We start from the raw sequence: 16452 nt of genomic DNA, 5'->3' as shown, positions 1-16452 counted from the left end.
GTCCAGTTATCTATTATGAGACCCCCAAGTCCTCTTCATGTCTTTCTCCAGAGGACCTAGCTCAGTGTCTCCCATGCTCCAGTAGGAGAATGGGGATTCTGCTATTTCACCAGGAGCCTTCCAGAAAGTTGAAGGAAAGTACAAGTTAATTTCACCTCTCCTTGCAGGCAGATTTTCCAAACCCTGAGCCAAAAACATTCCCCAGTGTATCTAGTTCTTTCTTTATTTGTGCTTAGGGATTTATTTCCCTTGGATGTTTGGGGCGAGAAGTTGGAACATCACAAAGTTATCTTCTAATGGAATTAAGCATTAGGGATTGATAATGCCTATCCCCAAATACCAAATTGCCCTTAAAGAGAAAGGGTCCTAAATGTATCCTAAATCCATAGTGCTAACACCAGCTGGACCTGAACCCCAATTCATGGGGATATGTTTGTCCCAAGAAGTTATAAATACTTGTGTGTGCATGTGACAACTTTCCTGCAAAAGTATGTCAAGTGTGCCCTTTGAACTGTTGCTATCTATTCCTGCTTTCATTCAACATCAGAATAGGATGACAACCTAATTGTGTGGTGTAGCTTTGCAAAAATCCACCAGTGGTCAGGCATAGCCCCTTTGAGAGATTCGTGACTCTAAAGCATAAGGGATTGGAATGGTATTTGCAAGAGGGGAGCATCCAAGAGATCAGCATTTGTGAGGTGTAGGCAAGATGACTTCAAGCTGCAAAGCTGGGCCTTGACAGACAGATTTAGCACCATTAGCAGTGGCTTGTTGAAAAACAAAAATGACTTCAAAACTCTTCCCTCTGAACCAGAATGTTACATTCATCTCTTCATTAAAACATCCGTTATTTGCTGACTTGTTTTCTGTCGCCCCCCACCCCCCCCCCAGCCTCTCACTCTTTTGTGTCGGAGCTAATGTTCCCAGCGTCTACACTGCGTAGGCCCTGATTATTTGTGAGACAGAGTGAGTTAATGCAGATTTGCAAGCTGTTCCCATTTGTTAAATGTCAGAAAAACACATGCAAGTCACTGGCTTTAGCACTTAGCTGCCAGCTGGCTCTTCTGGAGGCAGGGGACAAATGACAGTCTATCACACAGCATGCTTTCAAAGAAAGAGGGGACCTATTCCAGAACCGCAGCATCGGAGTGGCTTTTAACAACATAAGCAAAATAAGAAGCCAACATCGTTTTTTTTCCCCTCCCTTATTTCTCCCCCTGTTGTTGACTGAATGGCAGCACAACATTTGGGAGCTTTTTAAAGCCTTGGGAATATCGATTCCACTGCCCACCGTCTGAGAGAGTGATGGGATAATGGGAGCTTGCCAGAAGTGCCACACACTCGTAGGTGACTGACGAGGGAGATCTACCCGTCAAACCTTGGGGAACAGGGTGCGCCCTTACTCACCCCTGTCCTTCAGGTAGTTGTAGCGCCCACCTTCCCCCAGCTAACCTTTCTGCAGGTGTCTGAATTAAAATTTTTCTGCTTCCCTTTCCCTATCGGAATCCTGCTGCAGTCCTTGTCTGGGTCCTGGGTTCTGTCTACCACCCAGAGCTTTGCACCCCTCTCTTTTAAGAAAGTAAAAACTATTGAGTGGAAGCAATGCAGGGATTTTTCCTTCATTCATTCACTCTTCTCTCCTTCGGTTGTTTACTGAGTATCTAGTCTATGCTGAGTATTGTGGGGAGTGAAAAGAAGTAGGAAACATGGATTACTTTTACTTATGGGGCCTTAGTAGTGTGGGTGGTGATTAAAGAACTTCACATCTGAAAGTACAAATAAGTGCTGATGATTATCAAAGAGGATGAAGTCATAATTCTCTGTATCAAAGGAAGACTTCATGAAATGAGTGGGTAATGACTGGAAAGTAGGGACTGGAAAGCACATGAAAGGTTTCAATACCAAGAAAGAAACCAAGAGAGTTCCTGAGGTGAAGATAATACTGGAGGGGGAAATAATTCTGAAAAGTGGGAATAGTTGTTTGCTATAAATACAACAGGCTGTGTAAGCCCCAAAGCTAGGGGTGTGGTAGAAAGAAATGAAAAACTAGGTTGAAGCCAGACTAAGGGATATGGATGTTCAGTGGAAGACTTTGAATGAGAGAATACAGTCTGAGGTGATTCCTACCCACTTACCTCTGTGACGTCAAATTCAGAGCTCTGATAATACCTAAGTGATTTATGCACAAAAAAACTAAGTCAGGTCCTCTCTATGGTAAGCCCAGAGAGGGCATATTATAGAAAACAATTCCTTGGATTGGCTAGGACACTTTTTCTTTGGACATCAAACGCTGTTTGTAATGGAAACCAGACTTCCCACTTAAGTCACCATCGCCCATACTCTATTGGGAGTGTTTCTCATCTGACATTTATTTTCTCAGCATCTAGTTAATTCCCCACTGCTGTTTCCAGATCATTACTCTTACAATATCATGGGAAAAAGAGCACTCTATTTTTTTAGGTTCATGCAACTGACCATACCCTTTATTACCCTTTTTCATTTAAGACTTTTTTCCTACTTTACCTTATTGCTCTTCTCACAGAAGTCCTAGGTGACTTCAATATTCATGTAGACAGCCTAGCAAGAGGTGACAAAACTTGCCATATGTTCTAATTTTACTCCCTGAAGGCAGATATTAGTCATTGACTATGACACTCTTTTCTATTAAGCCTAAATGAATCCCTAGAATCCTTGTCAACTGAGCGTTTCATGAGACAAAGCATTTTTGACCTTCTTGCTCTAGTCTTAAAGCTTAAAACAATATTTATCCCTTCTACCTCAGGCTCATATTTCCAGGATCATCTCTTGGGAATTTTTTTCTTTTAATCAACTAACACATTAAATTGACTCTGTGGACTCCTGACCCTTCTTTCTATCCTTCTTAATACGATGACCTGCCAGATTCTTGCTTTTTGTTTTCCAGACTGCTATCTGAAATAACTTCACTTCCTGCCCAGCCAGCCTACCTCCATGGCAAAGGCTGGCATCTCTTCAGAGACAAGGCCTCGCCCTGGCCTTCTGAAAACTCTAATATCCTGTGAAAGTTTACTTCATCATGTCCCCAAAGTCCCAACCCCAAATCTGTACCTTTTCCTTTTGAGAAATTCATACCTTTACCTATGTTCCTTTCCTTTCCTCAGGAACCTTTCCAGGTCTACCCACCTTTTCCCCAGACACAGCAATTTTCTTTTTCCCTCCCTCCTCATTTTCAAGTTCTCCTTTTGTTGGTTCTTTTTCTGTATTGCTATAAATATGCTCAAGCCACATTTTTCTTAGAAAACAAAACAATCCTCCAAACAATGTCTCAATAATCCATGCTCTCTGCTAAAAATTATTTCTCTCTCTCATTTGGGTGAGAATCCAACTTCTTGACCTCACATTGAGCCCTCTACTCACCGCTTTCTGCTATCCATACTTGAACTTCTCAATATTCCTTGCAGAGAAGGATAGATTTGGACATCTAGGGATGAATATATGTTGATTCTCAAAAATGACTACCTGAAAATTGCATAATATTATAACACGTTATTGTAAATAAAAAAAGAAATACAAAAATAAATAAATAGGAAAAAAAACTAGGACTTTAATCAATAAATCAATTAATAAAACTCCCAAACATGCCTAACAAAGAATATGAGGAGTGGCAGAGACTCAGTCTGGTAGCTTTTCAGGCTGGTTCTTAATCTCTCAGAAATGTTTAACCTTATTGAACATACCTGAGGAGAAATGACCAGGCTTCATCAACTTCTTCATAATGCTGGTGATCATCGTTTGGTCTGTTCTGGTCACAGGAGTGTAAAACTGCTTCAGTGTAATGATAGGCTTAGTTCATATAACTTTTTTAAAAAGCCTAGTCTTTAGACTAATGTTGGGATTTAATATTATTTACTCCTTAGAAGCTGGTATAGGAACTTCATAAAATAGGTTCTATCACATGGTAGGTACTCAATAAATTTAAGCTGAATAAATAAATGAGGTCAGCAGATAATCAAAGTAATAGATAAACTCATAAGGATGCTACCTTCATGATCTAACCCTTCCAGAACCTGTAATTACTGGATGTGTAGAACTGGCTGTGGTTTCTGGTACCACTAGACAAGAAGATCATGTGACCCCGACTGCAGCTGAGTCTTGCTGGACAAGTAGAAGTGAGTCAGGCAAAAGGAGTTATGAGGGCATCCCATAGAGGAAAAATGTGCTGGGCAGAAGTCCATTGTATTATACCATTGTTTCCCTGTTTCCTTCTTATAACAATAAAGATAGGTAATATTGATGAAACACTTATTCTTTATCTTTTAATTATCAAGCCATCCATGTATTGAACAAATATTGAACATCTACCATGTATTTGGCATTGCTTTTGGTTCTATAATATAAAAATAGAAACATACAGGCTAAATCTTTCAATAAATCATGATCTAGAACTCAGGCATATAAACATATGTGCTATGTGATGTAGATAATTTGATACCTAGAATGTAGCATATGCTCAATCTATGTCTATTAACTAAATTAGTAATGCAACTCAATTGTGGCTTCCCTCTCTCATATCAAACCCTTCCCTCACTGTGGTTTCCTTTCTGTCTGGTTGTTACGTATGTGCATGTAAGCATGAACTCCACATGAGTAGATGAAAATGACACCTTTGGAAGGAAGTTTTGCCTAAGTTCTTTCTCATAGTCAGATGTCGCTGAACTTCGGCTTTACCTCAGAGAGCATGTTTCTACCTTTTGAAATGTTTCTACCTTTTACTAAAAATTATTGCCCAACATAAGAAATGTACTCCCTCAATGAGTGAGCACATTCTAATGAAGGACACAGACTATATTTAACAAATCTTTTTATTGTAAAAAGAGTACTGTATGACTAGAAGTTGTTGGAAAAGGGGAGATCAGAACAATACAGTGTAAGTGGCTTTGCTAATCTCAGATTATAAAAACAAAAATCATCTCTCTTTCTACATTTGCACCTGCATCTATATCTACATCTACATTTGTATCTATTTCTACCCCTATCGTCTGTATTTCTAAATCCATATCCAAACCCATGTCAATATACATCTAAATATATATTCCTATTAAGTTTGGAATATGGTAAACTTCTCCCCTCTACTAAAGAATCAGGATGGCTAGATAACTCCTTTGACATTGGACATATTTTCTGTACTTCATGTAATTATGAAAAAAATTTCAGATGCAGCAAAGAAAACAGAAACTTTTCTCCTTTGTTTCATACATGCAATAGCACACGAGGCCAAGACAAAGTATGGGTATGGAATGTAAGCAATAGGCAAACAAAACCTCTGGACGGTATGAAGGAGAATAAAGAGTATCTAATTGAATTATTTTCCAGAGATAAGAGAGCAGGAGAGGAGAAAAATTACAATCTATACATAGAGTCAATTCTATTGGTCTTTCTAAAAGGATTATGTCATCATGACAAATGCTGGGTGGATGGCCCTGGAAGCTCAAGTCTGCGGATGGGTCAGATGCGTGTGCGATGCTGCTTTCTCTGTGCTTGTGTTCATGATCCTCTCTGGGAGAGAGAGGGCCCAAAGTGAGGCCTTGATGAGTGAAGATAATTTGTGATGTCATTTAGTAATAAAATTGATATTTGACCAGCATTTTATTCTTTTCAAAACTTACTCAAAACAATTGTCTCTCAGATTATTAATTACATTTTATATCTATTAAGCATATTTCTATTTTTGTACATTACCACCTACTTCTTACTCTATAGCTTGTATTAACCCTACATTGATTTTCTCTGACCCTTGAAACTGCCTTGTCCTTTTCACCCTTTTTGCACACCATTGTGCTTGCAGTGTGTCTTTTCTCCTTTCTGTCTTCCCAAATTCTTAAAGGCATAACTCAAGCTCCATCTTCCCTGGAATGACTTCCCTTGAACTTATACCCTGAACTCCCATAACTCTCATTATATGTATATCTCACTTGGCAGGTATCTCTGTATTAGTTAGATCTCTGTAGGTTATAAGTTATAGAAACCCAAATCAAACCCTCTTAACTAGAAAAGGACATCTTTTTGGGTGATCACAGAACAGAGAAGTTAAAAATTTGGATATAGCTTTAGGAACAGCTGAATTAAGAGATTCAGTGATATTGTCAGGATTCTCACAGTTGCTACTTCTCCCACCCTGATTTCTTTCTCAGACTCTCTCCAGATTTTGGATATATTGCCACTGGCAGATTCAGGACCTCAGATCTCCCAATTTGGGAAGTTTAATTCTTCCTGGATATAGACCAGGGATTTCTTAGAGACCACTAGCATAAAATTCCTGGGGAGGGTCTCCATTTCAAACTTAACCATTGATAATTTCTGTACAATTGCTGTGACCACAGGTATGAATTATTGTAGAGTTAGTTTCATCTGAGCCACAGAGAGTAATAAAAGAATGAAGAAAGGCAGGCAGAAACCAAGAACAATCACAATATTTAGGAGTATAAGCTTCTCATGCATTTAATGGCTTTCCCTCTACCTAAGAAGGCAAACCTTTAAGGTTTAAGACTGTCTCAAATTCCTTTCTTTCCCAATTTACACATGCTTGTTGTTCAAACGCATATTGAAATGATGAAGTAATCATGTTGTATATCTCTATCTGGTTATTTGGTTTGCTTAGGGTATGGTTTTAAAGAGAACAAATTGTTTCATATAGCTCACACAAAAGACACTTAGCTGTGCATTCTTTCAGGGTTATGGAATATTCCTGGGACCTCAGACAGGTCTTGCAAATTCAGCCATTGGGTTGGGTTGGGGATGGTGGTGCAGATGAGAGCCTGGAAATGGATCACTGCAAATCTAATCCCTTTGTTGGAAAAGCAATTCCATGGGCATATGTTGATGGTATATTATCTTCACAAGAGAAAAGCATGATTAATAGTAGAACATAATATATGACATTAGGGTGCTGGGGAAGAAAAGTCAATTTTCTGTTCAGCATTTGGACCCCCTTGAAAGTAAGTTGTATTGTAAATTCAAAAGAGTCTTGTATAAATCTGGTAAAATTTCTATTGGAATAGATGACCTATTTAGTCTATTACCGCTCTAGTTTCTACAATTCCGAGATTCCTTGGGGCGCGTGCAGAATGGAGCAATCGAAGAACAGCAAATTTCACAGTATGGTCCACCATCTGTATAGGAACAGCAAGAAAACTGATGGGATTTCTCTCCCTGGCAGATATTTATTTCTCAAGTGCCTTTAAAACAGGTCTGCACAATTCTTCACAAGCGGTTAAAGCATGAAGATTGATTTACGAATGTATATTTGCTAGGAAGAAATATTTCACAATGTGCCTAAAATTTCCATTAAAATAGTCTAACCAAATATTTCCAGCTTCTCCCCAGACTCCTTCGCTCCTACAATTTTAATAAATCAACGAACATTTGTAAGTGCTAAATGTTAAATGGTTATTCACAGTTAATTTTTAATCAACTAACAACAGTTATGTGTTAATTGAATGCCATTAACAAACCATAACTTGATGCATTAGCTCTTTTGTTATGCAAAGAAACTTTTCCCTACAGCTTTTATATATTGTCTGATTTCCTTCTAAATAGAACATCAATATCTACAGTCTGTGAATTTAACAAATGCATTTGTTGGCAGGTGTGTGTAAGTGTATGTGTGTCTCTGCAACCATTTAAAACAAATAAGAGGGTGCTAAAAACAAAAGAGAAATCCAAATTTAGTCCCATGAAAAAAATTAGATAAGCAGCAGTCAAAATATATTCCAATTTGAAATTTTGGAATTTTAAACTTAGTTCATTATTGTCACTTTGAATTTCTGAGTAAGTTGTTTAATATTTTTTGACTGCTATTTTCAAGAACTTCCTTTGAAAATGTGGCTGGATTTATCTTGATAGAGGCTATTTCTTCATCTCATATGGAAACAGAATTTTAATACCATTTTTTTCATCTCAAATGACTAAAACAATGCTAATATATATATATATATACCACCCTAATTTATTTCTGAAAATGTAGCATAGTTTTGTGGTCAAAAGAAGACATAACCTGGGTAATAGCATGGCAAATTATCATAGCTCCAATGAAGTAACCTGGAGGCTAAGCAGGACCTTAAGAACAAAGTCCAGTGGGACATGAACAAATAGTGTGTTCAAGGTCAAGTGAGTTGTCCAAGCATTCTTTCTAAAGAACTGTTCTGCGAATACAGTCATTGACCAATTCAGGCCAAGACAATCTGTTAAAGGGTACAAAATTGTGAAGATTCTTTTCCTCTGTTTATGTCCTCCCCTCACACATATGCTCCATGTCCCCATCAGACTTCACTTACGAAACACAAATTCACAGACAAGATTATTGAGAATAATAAGAAGAACATGATAAGCTAAATCTGTGGCACTGCCACAATGTCAGCCTAACCCTGGCCTTTCATTGGTTCAGAAGCTGTGTGGGAAATCTGTAGACAGTGACTTTTATTAGGAAGACTTGGGATGGGGCTAATTAAAGCAACAGGAGGCAATTACATCAAAACTGAACACATTGTTAGCTTGATCCTTTAGAATAGACATATAATAAGCTTGAACTTTCCAGTTATTACTAGTCAATCTATTTTCGCTTACCCCAAAATAGTCATTGACTGGACTTAAGATTCCTTAAGACTCTTCAGAGCTGCATTTGAGGTACATGAAGCCTGTGTAAAGGAAAATATAATTCATTGTGCATGTTATTTATGCTCTAGTTAGAAATACATTGGTTCTATAATCCTATTAGTATTATATAAGGGAGTTCTAACCTATCAGAAGTCTAGAAAAATATTTCTTGGTTGTTATTTCTGAAAGCATTTGCAACATGTTTATCCTGCTAAATAGTTCTGGAGGGGACAGGGTGACCCTCCACCCTTCTCTCACCCCATGCACTAACTTTTCCCCATTGCTTGAAAAGTATAAACAGTGAGGGTGTCTGTTAGAGGCCAGATACATTTCACATATGTACAAACTCTTGATTTCCAATTATAAATAAATATTTACTTTGCCAGAATACAAGGTCTTTTCAGGGCAGCTCATTTAGTTGTGTGTCCTGTCCTGCTGCTAGATGGCTTCAACCAGGCATATTGTAGTCACTTCCCTAAAAATGGCTATAATGAATGTTTGTGTAGCTCTCTGTGTCTAGGACTTCTTTCACAAATTTTATAACCCTATCAAGTCACTAGTGAAAATTTCCCCATTTTACAATTGACAACACAGACTAAGGGAGATCTCATGATTTGTCACATCACTCATATGTTAAATGACAAAGTCAGATTTTGAAGTTGGGTCTACTCTTCACTACTACTTTAAAGAAATAGGTTGAAGCTTCAAGGGCCTTTCAAGATTTCCTTCTATTCTCTGATTCCTGAAACGTGGAAAAAGGACAAATTTACCAAGGCTGTGCTTTCACCCTCTAAGCTCTCTTTTTCTTCATCCCAGTCAACAGGAATGCTCACAGTCCTGCAGGATTACAATGCTTCTCTGCTTTGTGACATCCTAGTCTTCATCTATTGAGGTTTATCTTTCCATCAAATTCAAGTTCAGGTTTAGTGGCACATCCACAATGGAGACTTTCTGCAGGAGAACTAATGTCTCTCTCCCCTCTACACACACACACACACACACACACACACACACACACACACACAGAAGTTGGGCTTATAGCTCCTGCCCGGACCTCATCTCCCATGCTTCTGGGACTATTTGTATATCTAGGCCATCTTTTCTTTTAGGCTGGGGTGGTGGGGAAGAGTCACCGTAACTTCCCACAGGCCTAATGTAGTCTTTGTCATGTGGAGGCTGAGTGAATTTTGCTTGTCTACACTTCCTAACCAAAGCTGCTATATTTCTCCTGTTGTTAGGTTTCTGTCAAACTTATCTCTCTTCATTTGCTATCTCCTTAAAGAAGGAAATGCATACCTTATGTTCCCTTCTGTGCTCTTTAATGGAAATTAGCACATAATAGGTCTGCAATCAACACTTGCTGAATGATTTATTAAGCTTGTGTTAGCATCGGCTTCCCTTGGGGACCACCCAAAGTCAACTTATAGTTCCAATCATGAAGTAGGAAACTCATTTTTTTTCTTTTTTTTGCCATTTGTTCCCCCTGGATAACTCAGAGATCAGCTCTACTCAAATCGTCCTCTGGCTTTAGGAGAACTCCATTTTATGCCACCTTTATGTTTGCCCTCCGTAGGCATCACCTATGGCTTCAGATTCTACTCCTCCAAGTGTGAGCTCTACATCCCATTCCTTCAGGATCCTGATATGCCCCAAAATTAATGCCCTCTATTTGATTCATGTGATGCCCTTCCTAAAAGTAGTAGCCTTTGACTGACATTTTCTGAAAACAATTTTACTATTTTAAATTTTAGTCTTTTGGGAACAAGTTTTTAATGGCAAGAAATTTAGACACATGATAGGCAAATGACAGGTTTCAAGGCACAAAAAGAAACCACTTTTTTCAGTTCTTGTAAATTGTACATCACAGGCAGGCATATGACAAAGTACAAATGTGGTTCAGTCATTAAATATGCCTTTTAAAGAAAAATAGGATTAGAAGAAGAAATTCCATGGAGCCAAGTTTACCATAGGAAATGCTGTTTTTTATCTTTGACATTGTTTATGGATTGCTTTTATCTAAGTTGATTGGAAGTTAGGGACAGTGTTCCCCAGAGGCAGTAAGAAGGAGTAGGAAGAGACAAGTCTGAAGAACAGAGGCTGACTGTGTGACCCTGGGTCATTGTTTTGTCCCTGCTTTCTCAATTGTACAGTATCACTTGAGGAGTTCTAGGAATCCATGCTAATGATATTTGCCCTAATCCATATAGGAAGTGCTGGTCACAGATGGTTATGAATTTTGGTAAATCTTGTCTCAGGAACCTCAGCTTTGCCATAAGAGCAGATTGGATTGCTGATTTATAAGGTCTTTTGCATAAATAAACTTCATATTTGCTTGAAGTCTGTTATTAATTGCCCTTCAGCTTTCCTTGGCTTTATCATTTGGGGAATAATTATATAGATAACCTCCTTTACCCTCCACTCCTTTGTTTCTTTCTTTGAAATATTTATGAAAATATTTCTAATTGGGTACATTTCAAGCTGCTAATTACTAAACTAATGATGAAATATTTAGGGCTCTCAAACTTGACGATGTCTCTTTAAATTGCTTTATTCTCTCGCACAGCTAGATCCACATCTGTAAATGTCTAAATCCTGTTGCCAGCCAATCTTGCCTACAGCTACTTGATTCTGGGAGAGACTTCCATAAAACTGATTATAGCATTTCCCTGCCACCCAGTGAAAAAACAATGCAGTGCGATATGACAAAGCATGGATTGAAGAAGGGAATATGAAGGGTCTGTCATCAGATTGGAGAGGGCAAAAAATGTGGCTATCTTCTTTCTCTGGGGTGAGGTAGGGATGAGAATTGCATAGATATTCATTGAGATAAGCTCCTGTTTTTTCTTGAGAAATCACTTTGTTATCAGAACTTTGTCTCCTTTAAACTACCAGTGAATATTGTCAGCCTGTTCAGTGTGTGTGTGTGTGTGTTGATAGGCGAGACTGAAGAAATGAGAGATAATTAGAATTTTCTAAGTATTTATTTGCTGATTATTTCTACATGTTTATTGTGAGCCTTGTGTCTTTCTAGGTACCTGGCAACTCAGTAGTTGCACACTTAAACTGTTGAAAGAATGATAAATAGTGGGCCTCCCTTGGTGGTGCAGCAGTTGAGCGCCGGGCTGTGAAGCTGCCCGCAGCCTCTGCAGCACAGGTTTGATCCCCGACCACTGGCGAAGGTCCCTCACGGTGTGCAGACCTCTCCTGCCACACCCACTGCTCTCCTCAGCAGTGTACTTCATCAGTCTGCTTGTTCTGTTCCCCGCTCTGGCTCTGGTGAATTCTCTCACTCTTCCGCGCTTCTGACTGTACCCAGTGCTTGTATAAATAAATAAATAAATAAACAAACAAATAAATAAATCTTTTTTTAAAAAAAAAATTATAAGTAGTGACTGACACAATCTCTGCTTTGAAATGAATTTAAAGTTTAAAAGACAAGTTTAGTAAAGAGGTTATCCAGAGCCAAACTGAGGACCCAGGCCTGGGGAACAGTCAACAGATTTCTCTGAGTGACTGACCTACCTTCAAAGGGTTTGTCTCAGGTAAATTACAATCAGGGAGAGATTATATAACTCTTCTTTATGAAACAAGACAGCTATTTAATTTTAAAAAAATCAGTTAACTTAAAGAGGTTGGTTTTTAACAGTTTTAGTTAATGATAAAAGAGGAGTATTATTAATAACTTCAAAGTGGTTCCTTAATTTTACAAAGTCAACTCAGCCAGAGCTATCTGTATGAGGGAACATGTAAGGAACAAAGGTTAATTGAACCACTTATCCCAAAAGTTACCCCTGTAGACTAAGAATGAACACTAAGTCTTCATCTTCTAGCAGCTCATAAACATGATGGGCAGAATCTGACTCTGGACCTTTCATACATTTCCTTTGTTTTTCACCACAGGGTGCTTCACAGGAAGCAAAGTCATTGCTGATTTCAGCCTCTGAAGAGGCTCTGTCAAGGTAGAGGACTCATTTCCAGCAGAGCAAAATATAGAATTTTCTTTTTTTCTACTTTTTGTCCATATGGGTTTCTAATCCAATGAAACATAATTTAAAATAAAATGGCATTTTATCCTGGGGTGAAATGACAATATGTTCAATAGGATTACAGTTTTGAGGATGGAAGAAGCTAGAGGTCTGGTCACTCTCCTCAGGAAGATAATTATCCCATTAAATAAAGGGACTTGCATAAGGTTTAATACCAATTTGAGAAAATAATTACAATGAAAATAAGACGGCTGCTTTAAGATCATAAGTTATAAATGGGTGTGCCAAGTAAGGCAAGAATTCAGAGTAGGGAGTACTTAGAAAGGAGGGAGGACAGAGCAAGTTAAGGTATATATATTTAAATAAAATATTTTATTGAGTAACTACTATGCCAAAGCACTTAGTTAGATTCTGGGCATAGGCCAATAAGATTTAGGTCATGGAAAAACAACTTATGCATGACCCTGCCCTCCCAGAGATGCATCAGTGGAAATGCCTTATCCATAAGATTGGAATCATGAATAGGGAGGCTAGGGTATGGTTTCCATCTCAATACCCAGTCGTCATGCAGATGCCAGCATACTCATCCCCCCACAACCCTAGATACATATGCACATTTGTGCAGTTTCACCCATCCTTTCTCCTTATTCTATCCCCTGTAACTGATGCTGTATTATTATTCTATCAATAAAAGGCCAGCAGCTTGCTTTTTCAGCAGCAACCAGCACTGTGTAGCCTGCTCCACAACTCCCTTTGGTCAGTGCGGTGTTGTCAATGCAACATAAGATGATTGGGTCATTGGATAAGATCACCGGGGGACTGTGTTTGGAGAATACTGATATAAGGCAAGACTCCAATCTTGGTAACTGGACCAGCAGCATTACCTAAGAATTTATGAGAAATGTAAATTCTCAAAACTCATCTTAGACCTCATTGAATCAATGAGATGGGACCAGCAGTTTGTGACCCTGACGCTCACTAAAGTATGAGAATTGGTTCTAGGGGATGTGGTAGAACCGGTGATAAATTTTTCCCTCTTCTCTGGGTACTTCTATAAATTATATTTATCTTTTGAATAAATGTTTGTATTATTTAGTCCAATCCGAAGGTACAGGTAGTTCCAAAATACAACAATAAGTCTTTATGTGTGATGAAAATACAGGGAACTGACCCAGATAAAAGAAAACAGGCTTAATTGGAATGAACTTCATAATACCAAGCATGTGTTTATCTCTCGGTATCTAGCATGTTGGATGTTGATTCAAGCTGAGAAAAGCTCAGTCAGCAAGGACAGTCATTTTTCTCTTCAATTATCTTCCATATTTGTACATTTCCCCATTTTTGTGCATTTTTTCCTCACCCTCCGGGGGACAGGGTGACATGGGGCAAGCACCAGGATTTAAGTGAGACTGCTTGGAGTCCTTGGTCTTTACTAGTTCTGTCACCACTGCCACTAACATAATTACTCTCAGCCCAGTTTTCTCTTTAGTGTATAAATAATGTACATGCTATCTACCTTGCAGGATGAATGTAAAGATGATAACATTTACTAAGAGCTTACTCTGTGCCAGATACTGTGCTAAGTGCTTTACATGAATTATCTCTTTTAATCTTCTCAACTACCCTATTATCATTATTGTACAAATGAGGAAATTGAGGCTTGGTGAGATTAAGCAAATTGCCTGAGGTCACACAGCTGGAAAGTGGTAGAGCCAGGTTTTAAATTTAGACTGTCTGACTCAGAGCTCAGGCATATAGCTGCTATTCTGGATTGTAAAGTTTGAAGTGGAATAAGGTATAAAGTGCATTTCACATTGAGAAGTGTCTAGATGCTTTACATTGTTTATTCATGGCATCATCTAATATATTGTGCATGTACAGAGGACCTTGATAAAACCAATTGAAAGATGCCAATTGTGTTTTCTTTTCTTTCTTTCTAACCAACAGGCTTGTCTGATTATCTTTTCAATGTTATATAATAGGCCTTGCCTGGAGTGAAACTGAGAAGCTTAGATAGTTCCTAGGGTAACAGAGTTGTTGAGAAAGTTCTCTGAAGTTTGTGCCCAGTTTATGGGTTCTACCATTTTCTCTACATGTTTGGGGCTAATAAGGCATGTATGTTGGTTCTATTATAATTAAAATTCTGTGGATTCATCCTTAACATCTAGACTTGCCTATCTATTGAAAAATCATCAATAAATTGGTTAAGCAACAAACTAGCCCTGTGGAACATGCGAACACTTTTTATTATGGGACTATGAAACTACCCAAAGACTTTATAATCTGCTGGGTAGATGAGGTGATAGGGATAAGACATCAAAACTGAATAGCAATTAATAATATAGTCTATAATATAGTTTCTTAAATGACAGAATAAAGAGTTAGGGAAACATAATTACCGGGAGCACTGTAAAATGATCCAAAAAATATTCTATATGCTAGGAGCTTAATAAATGTTTATAGAATTGATACGTGGGTAAATAGTTAAGAATTGGAGGTTTGACCTCTAGTGATCATTATTACTATTAGTAAGACTTAGAACTCATTTAAATTTTTAGTTTCTCAGTTTTTTTTTCATGTGCAAAATGGTAAAATAAGGCCAATTCTAGTTTCTTTCCAAAGTATAGAATGATAACTAAAGAGCAGAATGGAGGTAAAAGTACTTTGTAACTCGAGAATGAAATACAATTTTGTTATTTTCATTTTGGAATGTCTACAATATTCAAAAAGTTTTATTTATTTTTTAAAGATTTATTTATTTATACAAGAACCGGGGTACAGGCCAGATGCGTGGGAGGGTGAGAGGATTCACCAGAGACAGAGCGAGCGGGAAACAGAACAGGCAGACTGACGAAATACACTGCTGAGGGGAGCAGCGGGCATGACAGAAGAGGTCTGTGGCACCACGTGGGATCCTCGCTGGCCGGACAGAATCGAATGAGCACTGCAGAGGCTGCGGACAGCTTCACAGTGCGGCACTCAACCGCCTGCGCCACCAGGGGAGGCCCTCAAAAAAGTTTTAAATGACTGTTTTAAAATATGCTACATGTTCAAAATGGTAAACAAAAAGTACTAAAAAAGGGGCTGGAACGCTGCAGATGAATTCAAGCCAATAGGCTTCTTGGCTGAGAGTGAACGTGAAGAAGGGGTAGTAGTTGTTGCATAGATTTTCACTCCTGCTGCTTTGTGGGCTGACACAGGGAACACAGATGATATTTTTGTCCATATTGAAATTAATGAAGAATTTAGATAATGATCCCGGGGTCAGGAGCCAGCATCTTTTGTCTAAGAAAAGTTCTTGAAATGTTACCTTCATATGCAAAGTTGACAGAAATAAAAGCCACCTAAAGTCAGCTCCTAATTTTAATTTTGGGAATCAAAAATACCACAAGAAGCTACATTGATTTCTTTTTTTTTCTGATAAATAATAACACAAGTGAACCATGAATCTTAATTCTTTCCCAGCAACAGAAAATCTTAGAATGGCAAGGTGAAGCCTATTGTCTTCTTTGTCCACCATTTTCAATTTTGACCCATCCTTTGTCCTCCTCACAACACTGAATCATTATTGTGAGTTTGATGCATCTACCCTCAATTCATTTTCAAAAAGAACCTGTTTTGTATGTTTTTCATATTCTCACAAATGGTAAACAGTACATAATGTTCTACAATTTGTTTTCACTCACTGATTTGTTTACGATTTCTAGTCAGTGGAAATAAAAAATATTTCACTAATTTCCCCTAACTAGACAATGACCTATTAAAAAGACATTTTAAAACTAGGTCCAACGTTATCCCCCCAGCAGGGTCATTGTATTTAAGAAAAGAACACATT

The sequence above is a fragment of the Talpa europaea genome (genome assembly GCF_964194135.1).
Source record: "Talpa europaea genome assembly, chromosome: 13".
NCBI lineage: Eukaryota > Metazoa > Chordata > Mammalia > Eulipotyphla > Talpidae > Talpa > Talpa europaea.
The sequence above is the reverse complement of the archived record's forward strand: the minus strand, read 5'-3'. Positions refer to the sequence as shown.